Here is a 23,073-nt window from a genome sequence, read left to right on the forward strand (position 1 = left end):
GCTAGGATATTCCGACGACGACACTACGGATGGTGAAGACAGGGTGATGGTGAAGCAGTGTCCGTGAAGACAACCACGCGTGGATGGTTGCGTGGCATCGACGACCAAGACAACGGCGAGGTCCGCGCAGCAAGACAAAAATATTTACGGAGCACACGACGAGCGCAGCCAAGACGCGTGGGGCTCGCAGGGCTAGATCTTGGCGAGAACGAGCACACACGACGCGACGACGAACGACACGGAAGAGAGGAGCTCGACGCGGAAACTTGACATGCCGTTGCGAGGAGAGAACTTCGTGCACACAACAATGCGACGAAGGAGAACGGAACAGGGAGCTTCGCGGCAGCACGCGCAGGAACAACGGAACGCTACGCGACGCAAAGGCGAGCAGGACGCGAACGGGGCAGCGTCGAGGCAGGGAGCTTCGACGAACGCGAAGGGGCTCAAGCGGGGCAGGGAACTGCGCGCGACCACGGCAGACTAGTCGGCCAGCACGAAGAGGCGATAGCGAGCGACGTCAACTGGGAGGAGCTCGCGAGATCCAGGACGGCCTGACTGGCGCCGAGAAGCGGGAGTCAGGCGCGAGCAGGGCACGCACAGGAAGTTTCCTGGCTGGGGAAAGAACTCGGCAACCATGGCAGGGCCCAGGAGCGCGGCATAAGGGGTTCGGTAGGGCGCTGGGAAGGAGGCCGAGCGCCATTGGGCGAGCAGGAGCCGGCGCCATGGGAGCAGGGAGGTCCGGGCGCGCCATGGCGCGAAGCAGGGAGACCGCAGAGCTCACGCGGAGGGGAAAGAAGATTGGAGCGCGCGCGGGAGCAGCAGGGAGGAAGGAGGAGATGGGGCTGGAGCAGGAACTTGGCGACCTGGGGCTGCAGCAAGGGCACCGCGCAGAGGAGAGGAGGAAGAAGCACGGCACGCGGCTGGGGAAAAATCCAGGGGAGGGGCGGCGACAAATAAGGCCAAGCGCCAGGAAAAGATCGGACGAGGAGAAAAGCGGCGACAGATTTTTTTTTGGATTTTCTTTCTTTTTTATTAGAGAATCACAGATATTTTGAGCCAAGATTTTTAGATCCGAGACGTAATCGGAACAAATCAGAACAATATTTAGGACTGTGTTCCATTTGATTTGAAATCAATAATTTCATTCGCGACTGAACACCTGGTTTCACAGCCACGGATAATTTACCAGTGGATCGAGGCTCAATTATAGATTCTCGTACGCGATTTCACGGTGGACGAGTGGGAACTTAATTATTTAATAATTGTCTATATCCGAAGATTTGGATCTGGGCGAGAAACAACAGAACGAAATAAATTGATTTTGGCACTACTAATTTGTTCTGCGTGATTCGACCGAAATTAGCCGAAACCCGATCCGCTAATATACACTCGTTTTCGTCACCACAACAGCGTACTGAAGAATGAATGGAATTATAACCTCGCGCAAGATTTTACTCGGACGATGCACGATTCAGATTATTTTGTCCCAAACATTTTAGTCGTCGAGTTCAAATTAATTTGGTCGGAATAAAATCATCACTGCTGGTCGGCTTCCGAATTCGGATTCATGCGAGTGATGAACTTTAAATAATCACCGGACGCACCGATTTTCGAAACAGCTATGTTCCGAACATCACGAAAATTTAGGAAGAGCACGAATAAATAAAAACGTTGTCGTACGCGCATCAGACGAAACAGATGCGATATTAAAATCGAGATAGACGAAGACGATTAAAATTTAACATCTGTTTCATCCGCTGATATTACGTGCTTAAATCTGTACTCGTTGTCGAGCGGAATATAAACACCTGGGGTGTTACAATTACATGAATTCATTTTTGGTTTAACTTTTAGGTCTCAATGAAATGAATAGAATTAGGTTTTGTAATTATGGATAACACTTAAAGAATAATCAAATTCCTAAATGAGATTAGTCCATCTTATGATTTAATCTCTTTCTTGTTTAAATTACTACTTTACCTTTTGAGATATGTTCCAAACACTTAGAGAGTAATCAACTCCTAATTAAGATTAGTTCATTTTATAAGTTGATTTCATTCTCTTTTATCTAATACTATACCTTTTGAGATGTTTTCCAATGTTGGTATATGCTTGATGTGATGTTTGTTTGTATTTTTCAAATGTATTGAATGTATGATCGCTTTATTTAGACAACGAGCAGCTTGTGGTTCCTGAGTGTGTTGCCGAAGATCCCTCTGAGCAACAACCTGGTGAAGGCAAGTGTCCTCAGACCTATCATGTCTTACTTTACTTTATAATTCACTGTCCAACATTACATTATTGGAACTTAAGGATTGACTAGTCAGTATTTACCCTACCCTTGTTTACCTTTTTGGGTTAATCATGGTTAGCTTATGCTATTGCTTTAACTTAATCAATGAACATGATGTGATTATTTATGATACGATGATGTTATCCCGATGAGGTTCTTGTGATTCTTTAGGGGGCTTAGGCTGTTTCCTGAGTACCTCTCCGTAAGGACCTGTTTGGGGAGTGACAACCCGAGATAACAGTGCAACCATGAGGGTGGAATGAGACGCCCTTAGCTGATTAATAAGAGGAACCGGAGGAGTAGTTGGCTTCGCCGTAGGGCCGTCAATGGGGTCCGGGCACAGTACTTGCTCTGCCGAGGCTGGTTGCAGAGGTTCTTTGATTTGGTTTTGTTAGTCACCCTTCCTTTGGGGAGATGTACTGTGTTTATCAAACTGGAGAAACTAACGGGCGACTACGGCCTCTGGGAAATCTTTCTAAAGGCTATGTAGTGAGACCCTACTAGGTGACCTTGGTAGTGATCAATGGGGAGGCTAGAACCCCAGACATAATGGGAATCACAGCTTGTGGGTAAAGTGTGCAACCTCTGTAGAGTGTTAGAAACTGGTATCAGTCGTGCTCACGGTTAAGAGCAGCCTTGGGATCCTCTTTGATTAGAAGAACTTTGGTTACTTTTATGATGATGATTAGCAATGATGGTTATAATTTTGATCTCTGGTATTTTCTCTTGGAGGGAGTACTTCTGGGTAATAACTGGGTTTATTATTAAAACTTGGCTCTACTTTTAGTAATAAAACTTGACCAACTAAAAGCAACTGCTTAACCTTAACTCCACATACAGCTAGTCCACTTTAGCCAAACGGGACATTTGCTGAGTACGTTGATGTGTACTCACCCTTGCTTTACAAACCACCCCACCCTAGGTTGTCCCCACTATACACAGTGCTCAGGAGGAGATGTTGGTAACATGGAGGACTCTGAGGAGTTCCAGGACTACGACGAGTTATTGTTTTCTTAGTGGCAACCCCCAGTTAGCTGTCTGTGTATGCTTATCTTCTACGTTTCTTTTCTACGCACTTTGATTTAATGTTGAACACTATGGATATGTATTAGACTCTATGGATGTCTTGGACATCTTGATGTAATAAAATACTCTTTCCGCTATTTACTTTGAGCATTGTGTGATGATGTCCAATTATGTAATCGTTGTGTACGTGAGTTTTGATCCTGGCACGTACATGGTTCGCATTCGGTTTCCTTCCAAAACCGGGTGTGACAAGGAGCGTCTACCTGCGAGGTCCTCCGAGTCTCCCTCAGTGTCCCATACTTCGGGACAGTCGGCCGCTGATTTGGCCGGATGGGGAGAGACATGTAACTTTATTTTCTTCATTCTTGTTCCTATTATGTGTTCAAAATCATAATATAAACTAATACTTTTTATTTATCACTTGGACAGTTGTGGAGAATGTTGGGGGTCATCGCCGCAACCCTAATGGCATCCTCGGCCTGCTATGCAGGGAACACTTCCCTAGACTGGTTGAGTATGCCGGAGTGATGGGCCCAGCCTACATCTTTGACCACTACACCGTCGCCCCCGATGTTGTAGACCGGGAAGGCCAGGAATTCAATAACAAGACGGATCGGGTGAAGCAAGAGCTATGGGTAAGTCTTAATATAATGTAAAATATGTCGCATTCGTTGCACATTCTTGAAATAATGTATGGATACATCATTTTTGTATGCAGGATTTCTTCAGATGCGAGGTTGGATACGAGGCTAGGGCGGATGTGGTGGCCACCACGAGTTGTAAGAAGCTCGTCGTGGACATGCACTATGAGGCCCGAATCCAGGCCATCGTCAGCTACCACGGCTTTGTCCTTGGGGAGAAGGTTGTTGGGGACTTGTTCTCAAATGCTAGGAGTTAAGAACAAGGCAACATAGAAAATGTTAATTGCTAAAGTCCTTCGTCCTTCGAAGCATTATTTCCCTTAGGGTATAATGATTCTCGGACGAAGGTAATGAAGAGCGTACCTTCATAAATTTATTATATAGTGACGAAGGATAAAATGTAAAGAATATAAAAGGTAACATAAATAATTATATATTACTATCAGACATAGACATAAATATCTTTGAGTTACAAATGTACCTCCAACTGGAAGGAGATGACAATACAAGCGTGACGCAAAAAGCGAATGCCAAGTCAGCGTGAACAGTATGGGGGTACTGTTCTCTTATTTATAGGCACGGGACACAACCCATACAAAATTACATTCATGCCCTTTACACTTGATAATAATTCTATAGTAATCTGTCGAGGTTTAAATAGCCTTTTCATCTATAAGTCGGTTTCACTTTTTGCTACCGCGCCGAAGCTTTCCTGCTCACACCTTCGGCTCTGTATCAACCTTCGTATTACTCTGGTCTACTGTGATGCTGACTTGAATCCGAAGATACCTGTTCACACATTATACTCCAAAAATACTGTTAAATCCTGTTTTTGAGGACCTTCGGATGCCGAAGGTCCCCAACAGTAGCCCCTCGCAATATTAATTTGTTTAAAATAATAAATTTAGATTGCGACATGGACGAAGGCTTTACGCCGAAGGTCCGAAAAAACACCTTCCCTTTGCTAGAATAGCAACATTCACTGACAAGCGGGGTCTTTCAATTTTCAACGCACTTGGCGTATAAATACGGCCATACCACAAACTCATTTGATACGCTCTCTGGCCAACTGCTCCCACTCACTCAATTTTTAGCTCTTGTGCACTAAGATTTGCTAAGCTTTTAGTTTTGAAGCTTCGGCTTTGAAAATAGTTTTTTAGCATCTCCGAAGATGTCCGAAGATAAGAAGACTGCTGCTGAGACGAAGCTGAGCCTCGACGAAGAGAAAAATTTGGGGTTTCTTATAGCGATGTCAAAGACCAACACAGAAAAAATCACCAAGGAGATTCTGGAAGGTTTGTCTGAGGATACTGGTGACAGTGACAGCTATGATGTGGATAGTGGTGGTGAAGACTCCGAAGATCGTCCCTAGCGACCAAGCCATTCAGTTTATGGTAAATCAACTATCAAAGAAAATCATCTTGTCAATATGAGAGGAAGGTATTTCCGGGATTTGTCCATTGTGAGGGCGGACGAAGGGGAAAAAACTTGCCCACATCCCGAAGAGAATGAAGTCGTAGTGTACCGAAGCTTTTTGAAAGCTGGACTGCGATTTCCCTTGAGCAGCTTCGTTGTGGAGGTGCTGAAAATATTCGAAATCTATCTCTATCAACTTACCCCCGAGGCAATTATAAAGCTGAATATCTTCGTGTGGGCCGTGAGAAGCCAAGGTCTGAAGCCTGATGCAAAAAGCTTCTGTAATATACACGAATTATCATACGAGACAAAACCTTGGGGTAAGGAACAGTATCACAATAATTTTGGCTGCTACAGTTTCGTTTCTCGGTCCGGGTCAAGCTGCCCCGTGCCAACCTTTCGGAAGAGATGGCCCGGCGACTGGATGACAGAATGGTTTTATGTGAAAAATTATCTGACAATACGAGAAGATATTAAAGGTATAATTATGCGCCCTATTTGGCAAAGCTTCGGCCTTCGAAGGCCGAAGGTTGAAATGAATGAAGCTGCCGAAGAATGCCAGAGGGCCTTCGGCGCAGTCTGCTCTTTCATTGGAACGAGAGACTTAGTACAAGAGCATATTGCCTTCAGGGTATGGCCGCTCGCAGAGAAATGGGAAATGCCACAAGAAACCGTAAAAGAGGCCGACGAAGGTGGACTTATCAGGTTGAAGTACACTTTTAAATTTGGAGATAAATTCGTTGAGCCAGATGATGACTGGCTAAAAAGCATTGAAAATTTAAGTGATGAACTGCTTGGGGCTTATTCGAAGGCCGAAGACACTGCAATGTCAGCAGCCTTCGGAGGCCGAAAAAAGAAGAGGCTGAATCGGGTATTTGATGCAATCGGGTTTGTCTACCCTGACTATTGCTATCCCATTCGAAGGCAGAAGAGAAAAAACACAACCTCTGCAAAAGAAGAAGCTGCAATTGCTCCTAGCGAGCCAGAACCGAAAAAAAAAAGATAAAGGTCCTCACACATCGGCCGCGCTATATTGAACCAGCTTCGGTGCCTGAGTTTACCGGAGAAACTTCTTCGGCCACCGAAGCTGAAAAACCAACCGAGCCAACCTTGCTGCCAGAAGTCGCAGAAACGGCCGAAGTGCCAACAAAGATAGAATTGGAACAATCAAAGATTTTGTTATCAGAAACGAAAGAGAAGGCCGAAGCGCCGTCCACAGAAAAAATGGAAGAGGTAAAAGAAGCAACTGAGGGATCCAAAACATCAGAAGTTTTGAGTCCTGCAGCAAACATTGAGACAGTAAAAAATCAAAAAGTGCCAGCAGTGACTCCGAAAAGAAAGAGAATGGCTAATGTGCTAGATGTACTGGAAACGATTAAATCTTCAAGCACACCTCCGAAGAAGGCTGCTGTCATTCCTGAAACAACAACTGAAATTTCTGGTTCTAAAGCTCCAGAGCAAGAGACTGAAGCCGAAGCTGGGCCCTCAGAGCCCGCAAAGATAAAATCCTTGGAAAGTGAGGCAGAAAAAATAACAAAGCCAACTTTTGTTGAAGAAACCGGTGTTATTGCCCCCGAAGCATCCCTCAAAGTTCGTGATTATATTGTTCGTCATGCTTTGGGGAAAAAACTATCAGAAAAAGAAGAGCAAGAGGCCCAGCACTACGCCCAAAAACTGAAATATCCAAAGGGGGCGTTAATATTCAATGGCAGTGGAGAAGAAGACTTCTTGTATTGTCTCCCCGACAGCAAGGAGATTTCTGTCTGTCGGGAGATGAGCAAGAGCTTCGGATTCCCAACTTTAGAAGACGGGCTCTCGGTGCTGTCGAAGAACGATCTGGCCGACAGCCTGGCTTACAATAGCTTAAAGGTGCGACAAATGAAATCCTTGTATTTTTGTTGAGTCCAAAATTTTTCGTTTGTTTAAACCTATTGACGCACACATATTTCTCTTTGCAGGGCCTGATACTTAGCAATGCCCTCAGGGCACAGAAAGATGCTGAAGACGAAGGGTGTTCTATAGCCCTGAGCAACCTTCGTTCCGAAGTTATTGAACTGAGGAACGAAGGTCTCGAAAAAGATAAAATATTACACTCATTGATAAATAAAATAAAGGAAGACGAAGCTGCTTTTAAAGGTCAAGCTGAAGCTCAGAAGCGCGAAATTGAAGATCTTCGGAGACAACTGGCCAGAGCCAAGGAAGAACGCATACTTGAAGAAACAAAGCGAGAACTCAGCGACCAATGGGCAGATCACCTAGAAATAACTGTGGAAGAGCTTCGTTCGTCCAGAAAGAGATGCTATAACAAATCTATAGAGTGTGTTAAGAAGTTAAAAGCTAGCTTCGCCAGGGTCGGCGCCTTCTCAAGCGAAGAAAACTTTACGAGAGGCAATCCCGAAGGTCCCATCGAATGGATCGACCACGAAGCTGAGGCCTTCGAAGAAATTTTAAATAGCCGTGGAGATATATGTGCCTTCTCTGGTGCCAGAGGAATTGCCACCATCTTAGAGAAGAAGGGTTGCGAACATGTAAAAATTTTAGCACAATCCGAAGCTGCTTTGTCCTTTGAAGATGCAAGAGATCCTTCGGCCGAAGCTAGTATAATTGGTGGAAATTTTTTTACCGATATCTGGGATAATGGTGGCCGAGAAATGGTCGGAGAAATTATTCGAAGAAGTGAAAAGGGCATTCACGATGCTAGAGAAGTAGCTGAGGCTGCTGAAAAGAGCGCAGAGGCCGAAGGTCAATTAGGTATTAACTAATAGTTTTTATTGTGTTGTAATCTTAGGCTTTAAGATTTGTTTGCGATTTGTAATAGCAATGTAGTCGTATCCTGTCTTACTTCAGATCCTGCTAAAGCGTCTTCGGGCCCTCAGCCGAAAGGAGACGACGAAATTTAAAAGATGGCTGAAGATATTATGGACGAAGTCGTCAATCGGCTCCTGAACGAGGCTGCAGAAGTCGTTTTGAGAGAAGATTAAGTATTTTTGTAAAAAACTTCTGAAATGTAATATACTGTAACATTTTGTAACCCCAAATGTAATATACCTATTTTTGTTAGTCAATTCTTTACGATGCATGAAACTTTACACGTACCGCTTTTGAGTCTTTGACGAAAAAACACCTTCCCTTCTTTTCATGCTTCGTGAAGAAGAATTTTTCTTTGTCACAACAATATCCAATGTTCTGATGAATAATATCCAGGCTTCGTGAAGATATTTTCCGAAGCTACACTTCCGAAGATCAATGATGTATCTTTTTGTGACTATGATTTCTCCCTTTTTTCAAAGCGTTCTTCTGTAGATTAATAATGTGTCCACCTCTTGTGCCATATGCAAAATGATGTATGATGCTTATGCTATGCGAAATGATGCGATGATGTTATGTTATGTGAGATGACGTTTATTCCGAAGATACATACGCATCCCTGCAATAAAACACAATCTTTTATAAGCCTCCCTTAGGAGCTTCTTCGCTTTTTACTTCAGCGGAATCAGCGTTTATTTTTCGCTGTAAGCCTCCCTTAGGAGCTTCTTCGCCTTTTACTTTCAGCGGTATTCGCGTTGACTTTTCGCGCTTCGCCTTTTACTTAGGCGGTATCAGCGTTGACTTTTCGCTGTATGCTCTGCATTCCCTTTGGAACGACTTTGGAGCAGAAAACTTACACTGCGCTCCCTTTGGAACGACTTTTTTGTGACTTCGGCAAACTTACTCTGCGTTCCTTAGAACGACTTTTTGTTGCTTCGAAGAATTTTCGATAGTTTGAAGGTCCTCTTTATTATCACAAGTCTTTGAACTTCAATCAATTTAAGCCTGTGAAGAAAACATATTTTCCTTGTAGGAATCAACGAAACTAATTACATGAAACCTAAACAATGTCCTTTATTACAGAAAATAAAACTGAATGAAAAAGATTGCTATTAAGGTAGGATATTTGTCAATAGATGTGCTTTGACTCTGGCACAGTGCTATTGACTGTACGAGCTTCGAACTACTCTCTGAAGTCCCTCTGGTGTGGAGCATACTGGCTCCCTTCTGGCTGCTGGCCTTGTTGCAACGGAGGTGGAGGCGGAAGCTGTTGCCAGGAAGCTTGAGGCTGACTCGCCGAAGCAACAGAAACTGCAGGATGATTGCCCACATATTCTGGGATGTAGGGCGAATGATACGAAGCTGTATGCATGACCTGCTTCGGCTGAGCTTGTTGTGCTGTGGCTTCAGCTATTTCCTTTTGCTTCTGAATAGTAACATGGCACATCCTGGTAGTATGGCCTTTGTTCTCACCGCAGAATAAGCAAAAGATTCTTCTCGGTTGATCGCCAAATCTTCCTCCAAAGCCCCTGGCGCCTCTGCCTCTTGGAGCTGGTGGTCGGAAGGAGCTTTGCTGTTGCCCCGAAGCCTGTGAGGAACATTGTGGCCTTTGCTGTTGGCTTCCTCTATCATCATTTTGTGTAGAGTTATGAATTGATCTCACGTGCCTCGGGTAGAACCTCCCTCCGAAGCCCCTGATCATTTCAGAAAACCTGAAAGCCTCCTCCCTTCTTTGGCGAAAATCATTATCGGCCCGAATGTACTCGTCCATCTTCTGGAGCAGCTTCTCCAAAGTTTGAGGAGGCTTCCTAGCGAAGTACTGAGCTGACGGTCCTGGCCGAAGCCCCTTGATCATGGCCTCAATGACAATTTCATTGGGCACCGTTGGTGCCTGTGCCCTCAAATGCAAGAACCTTCGGACATACGCCTGAAGGTATTCTTCGTGATCCTGGGTGCACTGGAACAGAGCCTGAGCAGTGACCGGCTTCGTCTGAAATCCTTGAAAGCTAGTTAACAACAAGTCCTTCAGCTTCTGCCATGAAGTGATCGTTCCTGGTCGAAGGGAGGAATACCAGGTTTGAGCAACACTCCTGACAGCCATAACGAAAGATTTGGCCATGACTGAAGCATTGCCACCATACGAAGATACCGTTGCTTCGTAGCTCATCAAAAACTGCTTCGGGTCTGAGTGGCCATCGAATACGGGAAGCTGGGGCGGCTTGTAGGACGGAGGCCAAGGTGTAGCCTGCAGCTCAGCGGACAGAGGAGAAGCATCATCAAAAACAAAATTCCCATGATGGAAATTGTCATACCAGTCATCTTCGTTGGGAAAACCCTCCTGATGAAGATCTTGGTGTTGAGGCCTTCGGTGCTGCTCATCCTGGGCAAGATGACGAACTTCTTCAGAGGCTTCGTCTATCTGCCTCTGCAGTTCAGCTAGCCTGGCCATCTTTTCTTTCTTCCTCTGTACTTGTTGATGAAGCATCTCCATATCTCTGATTTCTTGATCTATCTCGTCCTCTGGTGGTGTCGGGCTGACAGCCTTCCTTTTCTGGCTTTGGGCCTCCCGCAGGGAGACTGTCTCCTGATTGTGGTCCAGTGGTTGCAGAGCTGCAGCCCCAGTCGCTGAAGCCTTCTTCGGTGCCATAACGAAGGTTTATGATCGCCGAAGGTGTTCAAAAAACTCAGAGTGGAAGTGAGTTCACCGGAGGTGGGCGCCAATGTTGGGGACTTGTTCTCAAATGCTAGGAGTTAAGAACAAGGCAACATAGAAAATGTTAATTGCTAAAGTCCTTCGTCCTTCGAAGCATTATTTCCCTTAGGGTATAATGATTCTCGGACGAAGGTAATGAAGAGCGTACCTTCATAAATTTATTATACAGTGACGAAGGATAAAATGTAAAGAATATAAAAGGTAACATAAATAATTATATATTACTATCAGACATAGACATAAATATCTTTGAGTTACAAATGTACCTCCAACTGGAAGGAGATGACAATACAAGCGTGACGCAAAAAGCGAATGCCAAGTCAGCGTGAACAGTATGGGGGTACTGTTCTCTTATTTATAGGCACGGGACACAACCCATACAAAATTACATTCATGCCCTTTACACTTGATAATAATTCTATAGTAATCTGTCGAGGTTTAAATAGCCTTTTCATCTATAAGTCGGTTTCACTTTTTGCTACCGCGCCGAAGCTTTCCTGCTCACACCTTCGGCTCTGTATCAACCTTCGTATTACTCTGGTCTACTGTGATGCTGACTTGAATCCGAAGATACCTGTTCACACATTATACTCCAGAAATACTGTTAAATCCTGTTTTTGAGGACCTTCGGATGCCGAAGGTCCCCAACAAAGGTTATCAAGCAACAAGCCCGAACCATGTCGTTGACCAGGGACCAGTACCTGCAGGTAAAGTCATGCATGTTTGGTACCAGTACTCCATGCATGAATTTAATTTTATCTTCTGATATTCAGTGTACATGTTTACTTTGTAGATGATTTCATATTGGTGTTGTTTGGGACTTGTTCTTAAATGCTATGAGTTAAGAACAAGGCAACACAAATGTTAATGGTTAAAGTCCTTCGTCCTTCGAAGCATTATCTCCCTTAGGATATAATGATCTTCAGACGAAGGTCATGAAGGACGTACCTTCATCATCGCGATACATATTAATGAAAGAAGAAGCATATGAAACACAAGAGATAACATGGATAACCATATGACATTATTAATATATCTTAATTATATCATCATGAATGAACGTGAACAATATCGAATTACAATTGTACCTTCGGCTTGATAGAAGGTAAAAGTCCAAGCGTGATGCACGAGTGAATACAAGTCAGCGTGAACAGTACGGGGGTACTGTTCATCTATTTATAGGCACAGAGCACAACCTGTGTAAAATTACATTCATGCCCTTCATGTTTACAATTAACTTAAGGACAATCTATCGAGGACTAGATAGCCTTTTCCTCTTTAAGTCGGTTCCTTTTTCTGCTATTGAGCCGAAGCTTCCTTGCATGTAGCTTCGGAATTGATTCGACCTTCGTCCCGATCATGCTTTTCATATTGTGAACAGCTTCGTTCCAAGTTCGAAGGTTCCTATACATATATTACGCTTGGGAAACATTGTTAATCATGTTTTTGAGGACCTTCGGAAGACGAAGGCCCCCAATAGTAGCCCCTCACAGTATTAATTTGTTATAATAATGAATTTAGACCACGACGTGAATGAAGGCCTTAAGCCGAAGGTCCGAAAAAACACCTTCCCTTTGCTAGAATAGCAACAGTCAATGACAGACGGGGCCCTTCAAGTTGCAACGCACTGGGCGTATAAATATGAACCCACACCGGCATCATTTGGCACACTATTTCTGCCATTTGTGTTATTGTGTCAAATTTTTAGCTCTTGCTCACTAGCTCTTGCCTGATTCATGAGTTTTTAGAGCTTCGTTTTAAAGACACGTTTGCTCCAAATTTGAAAAGAAGAAAATGAGTGAAGAGAAGAAGATGACTGAAGAGAAGAAAACGACCGGGGAGACGAAGCTGTATGAAGAGAAAAAGGTTGCAAATCCTTTCATTGCTGGATTTATTGAGTCCATGGCAAAAACAAATACAGAGAAAATTACTAAGGAGATCATGGAGGGTTTATTCAAATATTCTGGTGACAGTGATAGTTATGACGTGGAAAGTGGGGATGAAGACTCTGAGGACCGACCGTGGCGCCCAAGCCATACTATCTTCGGAAAGTCGACTATCAAACAAAGTCATATTGACGCCATGAGGGGGAGGTATTTTCGTGACATGTCTATTATTAGAGTTGGAGGAGATAGTACTACCCCTGCTCCAGAGGAAAACGAAGTTGTTATATACCGAAGCTTTTTAAAGGCAGGTCTTCGGTTCCCGCTGAGCAAGTTTGTGGTTGAAGTGCTGAAGATATACCAGATCTTCCTTCATCAGATGACCCTCGAAGCTATAATTAGGATGGGGATTTTTGTGTGGGCTGTAAGGAGTCAGGGGCTAGAGCCAAGCGCGAAGTGCTTTTGCAGTATGCACGAGCTTTTATATGAGACGAAGGCTACTGACAAAGAATAGTACCACAACAACTTCGGTTGTTATGGATTTATTGCTCGCCCTAATGCAAGCCACTCGGTGCCAACATTCTAGAAAAGATGGCCCAGGGCCTGGATGGAGGAGTGGTTTTATGTTAAAAATGATTTAAAGGCAAGGGAAGACATCAAAGAAATCATTCAGCGCCCCATCTGGTCTCGCTTCGGCCTCCGAAGGCCGAAGGTGGAAATTGATGGCACTGTTGAAGCATGTCAGAGGGCTTTTAGCACTATTTGTGCCTTCATTGGCACAAGGGATTTGATTCAAGAGCATATATCCTTCAGGGTATGGCCACTTGTGGAGAGCTGGGATATGCCAAAGGAGACCACCGCCGATTCTAGTGATGGTGGTCTGGTCCGTCTGAAGTATACCTTCAGATTTAGGGAGAAGTTTGATGAGCCAGACGACGACTGGTTGAAGTGTATCGAAGCTACCAGTGACGAGCTACTTGGAGCTTACTCCAAGGCCGAAGATAATGCTTTGTCCGCAGCTTTCGGGGGTCGGGGCAAGAAAAGATTGAACATGGTATTTGATGCTATTGGCTTCGTATATCCTGATTACCATTACCCGCTATGAGGGCAAGAGAAAAAGAGAAAGACTGTCGCTTCGGCCACTGCAGCTGAGCTGAAGAGCAAAAAAATGAAGGTTCTGACCCATCGGCCATGTTACATTGAACCAGACGTGGTGCCTAAATTTGGCGCGGGGACCTCATCAGCTGCTGAATTAAAGCAAGCTGCTCTGATTGTGCAGAGCGCTGAAGAGCCGACTATAGTGCCGAAGGTGCCTATAGTCGGGCCAGCCGAAGTTAAAGATGATAAGGCCGCGGAGCCACAGGTGAAAAAAGTAATAAAAGTGCTAGAAAACGTAAGCCCACCGGCAGAGGCAAATTTGCCAAAGATGCAAAAATTCCTACCGCAACTCCCAAGAAGAGGAGGATGGCCAGCGTACTAGACGCTGTCATAGAGACTACCAAGGCCTTGAGCCCTGCCCCTAAGAAAATTGCCGAAGCTACGAAAGTTCAGGCCGAAGCCGAAGCTGGGCCTTCAGTGTCCACCAAGATGAAGCCTGCCGAACCTGAGGAAAAACGGCAGGGCAGATTGTACCTGAAAAGACCGAAACTCCTGCTCCCGAAGCTCCGAACGAAGATGTTGACTACATTATTCGACATGCTTCGGGGAAGAAATTATCCCAGGAAGAAATACTAGAAGCTAGACACTTTGCCCAAAGACTGAAATATCTGAAGGGGGCTTTAGTGTTCAATGGTAGTAACAAAGAAGATTTCATGTATTGTCTCCCGGATAACAAAGAAATATCGGTTTGCCGGGAGATAGCTAAGAGTATGAGATTTCCTAAGCTTGAAGAAGGCCTTTCTGTCTTATCGAAAGATGATCTTGCTGACAGCCTCGCGTACAATAGCATAAAGGTATAAAAGTTGACTTTGAAGTTAGAAGCGAAGTATTTTATTGTTATACTCAATTCTTTCTTCTTCTTTACAGGGATTAATTCTTAGTAATGCCTTGAGGGCTCAGAAGAGCGCCGAAGACGAAGGTTGTACAATGGCTCTTAACAACCTTCGGTCCGAGGTGATTGAACTAAGAAGCGAAGGTCTAGAGAAAGATAAAATTTTGATTTCATTGGTAAACAAAGTAAACGAAGATGAAGCTAATTATAAGGCTTAGACCGAAGCCCAGAAAACTAAAATTGAAGATCTTTGGAGACAACTGGCCAAAGCTAAAGAGAATTGTGCGCTCGCACAGGCTAACCGAGAGATCAGCGAGTACTGGAAAAATTATCTAGAGAAAAATATTTAAGAACTTCGCGAATCCAAGGAAATGTGCTTCAAGAAATCCTTGGATTGTGTGAAGAATTTAAAAACTAACTTCGCCAAAGTGGGTGCCTATTCTGCTGAAGAAAACTTCATACGAGGTGACCCCGAGGGCGTCGTTGAATGGATAAGTGGAGAGGCCAAAGCCTTCGAAGAAATTTTGAGTGATCGCGGGGATGTTTGCGCGTTTTCCGGTGCGCGGGGAATTTCAGCCATCTTGGAGAAGGCCGAATGTGATCACATTAAAGCCATAGCCCAGACCAAAGCTGCCTTCTCCGTAGATGATACGAAGGATCCTTCAGCTGAAGCAACCTTAATGGGCGGAAAATTTTACAATGATATCTGGGTGAATGATGGCCGAGAGATGGCCCATGAGATTATAAAAAAGAGTGAAAAAGACACCCATGACGCCCGAGCAGAAGCAAAACAAGCTGAAAAGGCTGCAGAACGCGAAAGGCGTATAGGTATTATTTTTTGGTTTTTTAGCTTCGGTACTTGCTTTGTGGCTTCGAACTAATCAATTTTTCCTACTTCAGCTGAACTATCTCCGCCGCCGGAACCGTACGATCCCCTAGCTGATCCAGAAATGAAGGAAGCGCTGGACATTATAAACATGGCAGACTCCATTATTGACGAAGTTGTCGATAAACTTTTAAACGAAGTTGCAGAAAAAGTTCTCAGAGAAGAATAGATTTCATTGTAATAATATTTGGAATGCTCGATGTATGGGACAATGGAATGAACATTAAGCTTCTATTGTAACAAAACTATATAACATTTGATGTATATAACGTTGAATCCAATATGTAAATTATTGTAATTTATTTATTTGCGAGCATGAAATTTACACACATACCGTTTTTGAGCCTTCGGCGAAAAAACACCTTCCCTTCTTTTCATGATTCGTAAAGAAAGAGATTCCTTATGGCAAGGCTGGTAAAACTGTATCTCCCGAAGCTCACTTTGTGCCTTAGCACATTTTCAATTTGACGAAGCATTTGTCGAAGATTGGCTTCGTATTCGATTCTTGTGCCATTAATGCAATATGATGTATGATGTAATGTTATGCAAAACGATGAGATGATATGATGCAAAATGATGAGGATGCCGAAGACACACACACCCACACACCCACACTGGAATACACAAGCTCTGCATCCCCTTAGGAACGACTTTTGAGCTTCTTCACCTTCTATTTCGGTGATATAAGTTTTACATCCCCTTAGGAACGTCTTTTGAACTTCTTCGCCTTCTATTTCGGCGGTATAAGTTCTGCATCCCCTTAGGAACGACTTTTGAACTTCTTAGCCTTATATTTCGGCGGTATTTGGCTCTGCATTTCCTTTGGAACGACTTTTGAGCAGAAAACTTACGTTGCGCTCCCTTAGGAACGACTTTTTGTAGCTTCATCAATTTTAGCTCTGCATTCCCTTAGGAACGATTTTTGAGCAAAAAACTTACGTTGTGCTCCCTTAGGAACGACTTTTTGTAGCTTCGTAAATCTGTGAAGAAGATATATTTCATTCTGGTATTTACAGCATTATTACAAGAAGTTGAAAACTAAGTTTTTCATTACTTGTTCTACAAAAAGGTAAAACGATATAAAAGACAAAGTTGCTTCAAAAAGTAGGATATTCCTCAATAAATGTGCTTCGATTCTGGTACAGTGTTGTTTACTGTACGAGCTTCGGACTCCTCTCTGAAGTCACGTTGCTGTTGTGGATGTTGGTGCCCTTCTGGCTGCTGGCTTCGGGTATAAGTAGGTTGCAATGATGGTGGCAGTGGGAGCTGAGGCTAGGAAGCTTGTGAATGGCTTGTCGAAGCAACAGAAGCTGCAGGTTGATTGCCCACATACTCTAGTATGTAGGGAGAGTGACACGAAGCGGTATGTAAGACCTGCTTCGGCTGATTCTGCCGGGCTTCTGCTTCGGCAATCTCTTTTTGCTTATGAATGGTGATCTGACACGTTCTTGTAGTGTGGCCCTTGTCTTCACCACAGAATAAGCATAGATTTTCCTGGGCTGATCCCCATATCTTCCTCTGAAGCCCCTGCCGCCTCGGCCCCTTGGAGCTGGTGGCCTGAAGGAGCTTTGCTGCTGTCCTGAAGACTGTGAACTGTGTTGGGGCTTCTAAAACTGGCCTCCTTTGTCATCGTTCTAGCTAGAGCTGTGGATTGATCTGACATGCCTAGGGTGGATTCTTCCTCCGAAGCCCCTAGTCATCTCAGAAAATCTGTAAGCTTCCTCCCTTCTTTGGTGGAAGTCATTGTCAGCCCGGATGTACTCATCCATTTTTGAGGTAGCTTCTCCAGAGTCTGGGGGTTTCCTGGCGAAGTATTGAGCCGTAGGCCCTGCCGAAGACCTTTGATCATGGCCTCAATGACGATTTCATTGGCCACTGTAGGCGCTTGTGCTCTCAGACGCAGGAACCTTCGGACATATGCCTGAAGGTACTCCTCATGGTCTTGAGTGCACTGGAACAAGGCCTGAGCAGTGACTGGCTTCGTCTGAAACCCTTGAAAACTAGTGACTAGCATGTCCTTAAGCTTGTGCCATGCCGTGATTGTCCCTGGCCAGAGAGAAGAGTACCATGTCTGGGCCACACTTCGGACTGCCATGACGAAAGATTTCGCCATGACTACGGTATTGCCCCCATACGAAGATATAGTTGCTTCGTAGCTCATCAGGAACTGCTTCAGATCTGAGTGCCCATCATACATGGGGAGCTGAGGTGACTTATATGATGGGGGCCATGGGGTAGCCTGTAGTTCTACTAATAGAGAAGAAGCATCATCAAAAGCAAAATTTCCATGATGGAAATCGTTATACCAATCATCATCATTGTAGGAATTATCTTGACGAAGCTCTATTTGTGGAGGTCTTCGGTCCTAGTCATCTTGAGTAAAATGACGCGTTTCTTCAGCAGCTTCATCGATCTTCTTCTGAAGATCGGAGAGACGAAGCATCTTCTCTCTCTTCCTTTCGACCTATTGATGGATAGCTTCGAGATCCCTTATCTCCTGGTCCAACTCCTCCTCTTGGGGTGTTGGACTTGTAGCCTTCCTCTTTTGAGTTCGAGCTTCACGTAGTGTGTCCTGGTTGACGTCCAGTGGCTGCAGTGCAGCCCCTTGCCCTGAAGAAGTGGGCGATTGAGTTCACCGGAGGTGGGCGCCAATGTTGGGGACTTGTTCTCAAATGCTATGAGTTAAGAACAAGGCAACACAAATGTTAATGGTTAAAGTCATTCGTCCTTCGAAGCATTATCTCCCTTAGGATATAATGATCTTCAGACAAAGGTCATGAAGGACGTAACTTCATCATCGCGGTACATATTAATGAAAGAAGAAGCATATGAAACACGAGAGATAACATGGATAACCATATGACATTATTAATATATCTTAATTATATCATCATGAATGAACGTGAACAATATCGAATTACATTTGTACCTTCGGCTTGACAGAAGGTAAAAGTCCAAGCGTGACACACGAGTGAATACAAGTCAGCGTGAACAGTATGGGGGTACTGTTCATCTATTTATAGGCACAGAGCATAGCCCGTGTAAAATTACATTCATGCCCTTCATGTTTACAATTGACTTAAGGACAATCTATCGAGGACTAGATAGCCTTTTCCTCTTTAAGTTGGTTTCTTTTTCTGCTATTGAGCCGAAGCTTCCTTGCGTGTAGCTTCGGAATTGATTCGACCTTCGTCCCGATCATGCTTTTCATATTGTGAACTGCTTTGTTCCAAGTCCGAAGGTTCCTGTACATATATACGCTTGGGAAACATTGTTAATCATGTTTTTTAGGACCTTCGAAAGACGAAGGCCCCCAACAGGTGCGCCGCACATCCTCTGTGCTGGGAGCAGATGGTGGATAGGTGGTGCTCGCCTGAGTGGGATGAGGCACACAACGATAGCCGGGAACGATGTATGATGATGCAAGGTCCCTCCCACCACCAAGGCAGCCGCAGCCTAGGCCAATATGCAGAAGCATGGGTACGCCCTCTTTTTATTTAGGTATATAACACTGGATTAGATATTATTCTTAACTATCTTGTAGGTTTTCTTGCAGTCGGCATCACATGGTGGCCAGCCTTGCTCCATCTTCTCGGCCAATGCTATGGCCCATAAGGGTAAGGCGACGTCCGACGTCACCTACAACCCGAATGACAGGCTCGAGGCGTACAACAACCCCGCCGTCTACAGCCGCCTTCATGACTACACTACCATGGCACAGGAGATCCATGGCCCAAAATATGATCCGAGCACCGAGCAAATCAACCCCGATGTCCTCATGAGGGCTGGAGGAGGCAAGAGACATGGGCGGTACTGGGTTGCCGACGGGGCAATCGACTCGTCGTCCACTCCCACTCTGTCTCAGGTGTGAGCAAGGAGCACGGGCTTGAGTCCAGCCATATGACCTCGGCACGATAGCTCACAACATCGCATACAACAACTCGAGGTTAGTGCTTCTATAACTCGTTATTTCTTGAGTTATATACATTCTCATTGGGTTACTATAACATTGGCTTGGAATATTACAGACCCAGCTAGAAGAAGAGAGGAGGGAACGTCAAGAGATGGAGGCGAGGATGATGGCAGAGCGGGAGGCGGAGCGGGAGGCCCGCCTATTAGATCAACAGAGGATGGCGGAGATGTTCCAATACAGTTGACCCTACATTGTTCCCTAAAGTTGACCCTGCTGTCTTCCATACTCTTGTGAGTATCAAAATTGTAGTTAGATGTTGGTAATGCATCTGGTATAACACATGCAATCTCTTCTCTGTGCAGGGCCAATCTAGGGCGGCATCCAACAACCCAAATGGATCGCCCGACCCATCGCCGCACCAGTCCAACCGCCCACCTCGATGAGAGTTATGTTCTTAGTGTTGAGACTTCAGAACTTGTGTTGAATACTTATGTTTATGTTAGATACTTTCATCATCTGTCTCATCATTTCGACTTATGAGACTTATGTTCTTGATACTTATGTTTGTGTTGAGAACTTGGATATTTATGTTTGTGTTGGATATTTATGTCTGTGATGATATCTGTGATGTATATATGTGATATATGTGATGATATCTATGATGTATCTTTTGTTTGTCTAGATGGAATAGAAAAAACAAATAAAAAGGTGTATACTAGTCACTTTGTCGAGTGTTACACTCGGCAAAGAGGTTCTTTGTCGAGTGTCAGGGCCATAGCACTCGGCAGAGAAGCAATACCTAGGCACCGGTATAGCTTCTTTGCCGAGTGTTGTGGCCCTGGCACTCGGCAAAGAGGCAAGCTTTGCTGAGTACCTCCTAGAGCACTTGGCAAAGATCCTGACAAAGGGACCCGCTGGTGGATCCTTTGCCAAGTGCAGGTCGGTAGACACTCGGCAAGCTGTCGTCTTTGTGACCCATCTCCATGACGTCTGCTTTTCTTTGCCGAGTACCGTTTGGCACTCGGCAAAGACTTTACCGAGTGCCCGATAAAAAGTACTCGGCAAAGAAGCCTTTGCCCATGTACTGTTCGTCAAGCCCTCTTTGTCGAGTGCAGCACTCGGCAAAGACTTTGCCGAGTGTTTTTGAGGGTTTACCGAGTGCTTCAGGCACTCGACAAAGCGCCCTATTCCGGTAGTGTATCTTTTGTGCTCTTAGAGCTTTGAATAATGCACGCATCGAGCCGTGAAAATCTGATTACCATAGAAACGTCTTCGTTGTCCATTTGAGGACGAGACCACGACACACTGCCAATCTTCTTGTGTTCACATGAGGGAGGTACACGTGCGTAGACGAGGCCGAGGACACCAACTCGTCTTTTATTAATTATCATTTTGTAAATACTATTGTTCTTTCTTATAAAATTAGCCAAATTTAGAATAATAACTTACTTAAAATAATCCATGTTGCATCAATTTTTCTTTACTTCCATAAACTAATTATTATAGCTATAGTATGTCTTGATAATCTATACATGTGATCGTTGACGAATTGAAAATATATTTGTGATTGTCGGCCATCGTGTTGTTGATATATGTGTGGATGTCAGTAATCGTGATGTTAGTTTTATTGACAGGTTTGTGTTTTTTTTTGTAGAGGACTTTTTGGCGGCTGCAAGTTTGCCTGCACCGCGTCGTGTTGCCAATGCACCGACCCGCCACAGCCTCGCTAGCTTGACTCCACCATCACCCTAGTTATAACCTCTATTTCCGCATCATGATCGTAGATCACTGAAGCGTCCCGATCCTTTGGGACTCAAATATGATACAATTACTAGTCCCAGGAGGCTAGTAACCACATTCAATACTTCAAATGGTTACAGAGTCTGAATAATATTATTACAATACCGGGGGATACAAGCTCGAGAGTGAGCAGAAAATCATAAAGCGCAGTGGAAGATAAAATAGCCCAGGCCACAGGCAGAACTGGGTGAAGACACAACCCCATCAATCAAGCATAGCAGAAAAGAAGTCTTCAGCTGCTGAAAAACATAAATAAATCTGGGTGAATACACTAGGTATTCTGCAAGCCCACCCGGCTCCCGTAAAGAGAAAGTGACCTATAATGTACATGCTTTATATGGTGGAGTTGAAGTCACTCATACTTTTTCAGAGAAAGGCAGTATTCGTTGTTTATGGTTTTCCCAAGACAATAGAAATGACACTTGCTTGACCACCACTGAGCTTCCCGCTCCCGTGGTACCACTTTCTTTCCAGAACACACACACGCATTTCCCTGTTCCCGGTTGTAGTAGAAACACTAATTGTCATACCATACCTGGACACGGACTATTTGAATAGGTTTAGACTCTGCGCAGAGGGGTACACTTTACTCACTAGTCCGGCTCTGCGATCTCATGGCCAATGAGATCCGAATCCGAAACTCTTTTCTTCCTTGCACGTCCTAACCTTAACGGTTATACCGGAAGGAGTCAGGCCACCACCATGTCCAAACCGGACAAAACTTTACCCCTCCTTATCCTCCCGGTGCTCCCCAGCCTTCATAACCCTGGGGTTGGACCGTACGAGTTCAGATCGAGTGGCTGCCCACACAGCCTCGAGTGGTTGTACTTTTTGTGAGTACAGGTAATGAAAGATGACAAATCGGTCCTTATACGAGAGGACAATCCTTCTGCTCACGCCTAAACCAGCTGAGCCAACACCTTAGGCCCTCCCCTAAACCAGGGAGTCCCTGATCATCCTACTCACCAGGTGATGAGGGTGAATACCCTTCATCGCACACTTTTGGAAAAACATGCCACTTGTACCCTTTTTACTTGCCCCATATCTTTTAATCAAAGTAATAGTTAATGCGGGCTCTCTCATGCTCACCATGCAGTTTGATTCCCAACCCATAATCCAGGCTTAGGCAGTGGTAGAGAGAAATAGGTAAATAATGCATCAAGGGAAGGATGGACTTGCCTTCGTCGAAGCTTTCCTGGCACAAGAGGTTTATCTCGGAGGGGTCGGGTTCTTGCCCTTCTTCCGGAGCTATAAGTTCTGGAGGATCGGATCCCTCTTCCGCTAATCAAACATAGATAATAACAATACATCAAACATAGTGACCTTTGTGGGGTGTGCAAATTCTTATACTTTATTATTTTTGTGCCCTATAATTTATTTAGACTATTTTTGGTGCATAAAATATTAGCATCTAAATATATATGTGAAAATGGGAGAAAGAAAAGAGAAAAGAAAAAGAGAAAGGATTTTCCAGCCAGCTGGGCCGAGGGGGGATTTCGGCCCAGGTGGCGCAAGCGTGCGCGGGCGGGCGCGCTTTTGGCCCACTCGGCCCAGCCGCGCGGGGCGACGGCGGGGGAAAACGGCGCTGCGGCGCGGGCCCGCACGCCAGAGAGAGGGGGAGGGCGAACAGCGTTAACGGCACGGAGGGAGGGGCAGGAGCTCGACCGGGGTCCGGTCGGCGGCGAGCCCCGCGGCGGTTCTCCA

General features: G+C 44.8%; 1 pseudogene; it reads left to right on the plus strand.

Annotated features, from left to right (window-relative positions):
* The first annotated feature begins 749 nt into the window (after nucleotides 1–749).
* LOC109942904 (uncharacterized) overlaps nucleotides 750–23,073 on the plus strand; it is a 34,535-nt pseudogene continuing 12,211 nt past the window's right edge.

Source organism: Zea mays, chromosome 10, assembly GCF_902167145.1.
Source record: "Zea mays cultivar B73 chromosome 10, Zm-B73-REFERENCE-NAM-5.0, whole genome shotgun sequence".
Taxonomy (NCBI): domain Eukaryota; kingdom Viridiplantae; phylum Streptophyta; class Magnoliopsida; order Poales; family Poaceae; genus Zea; species Zea mays.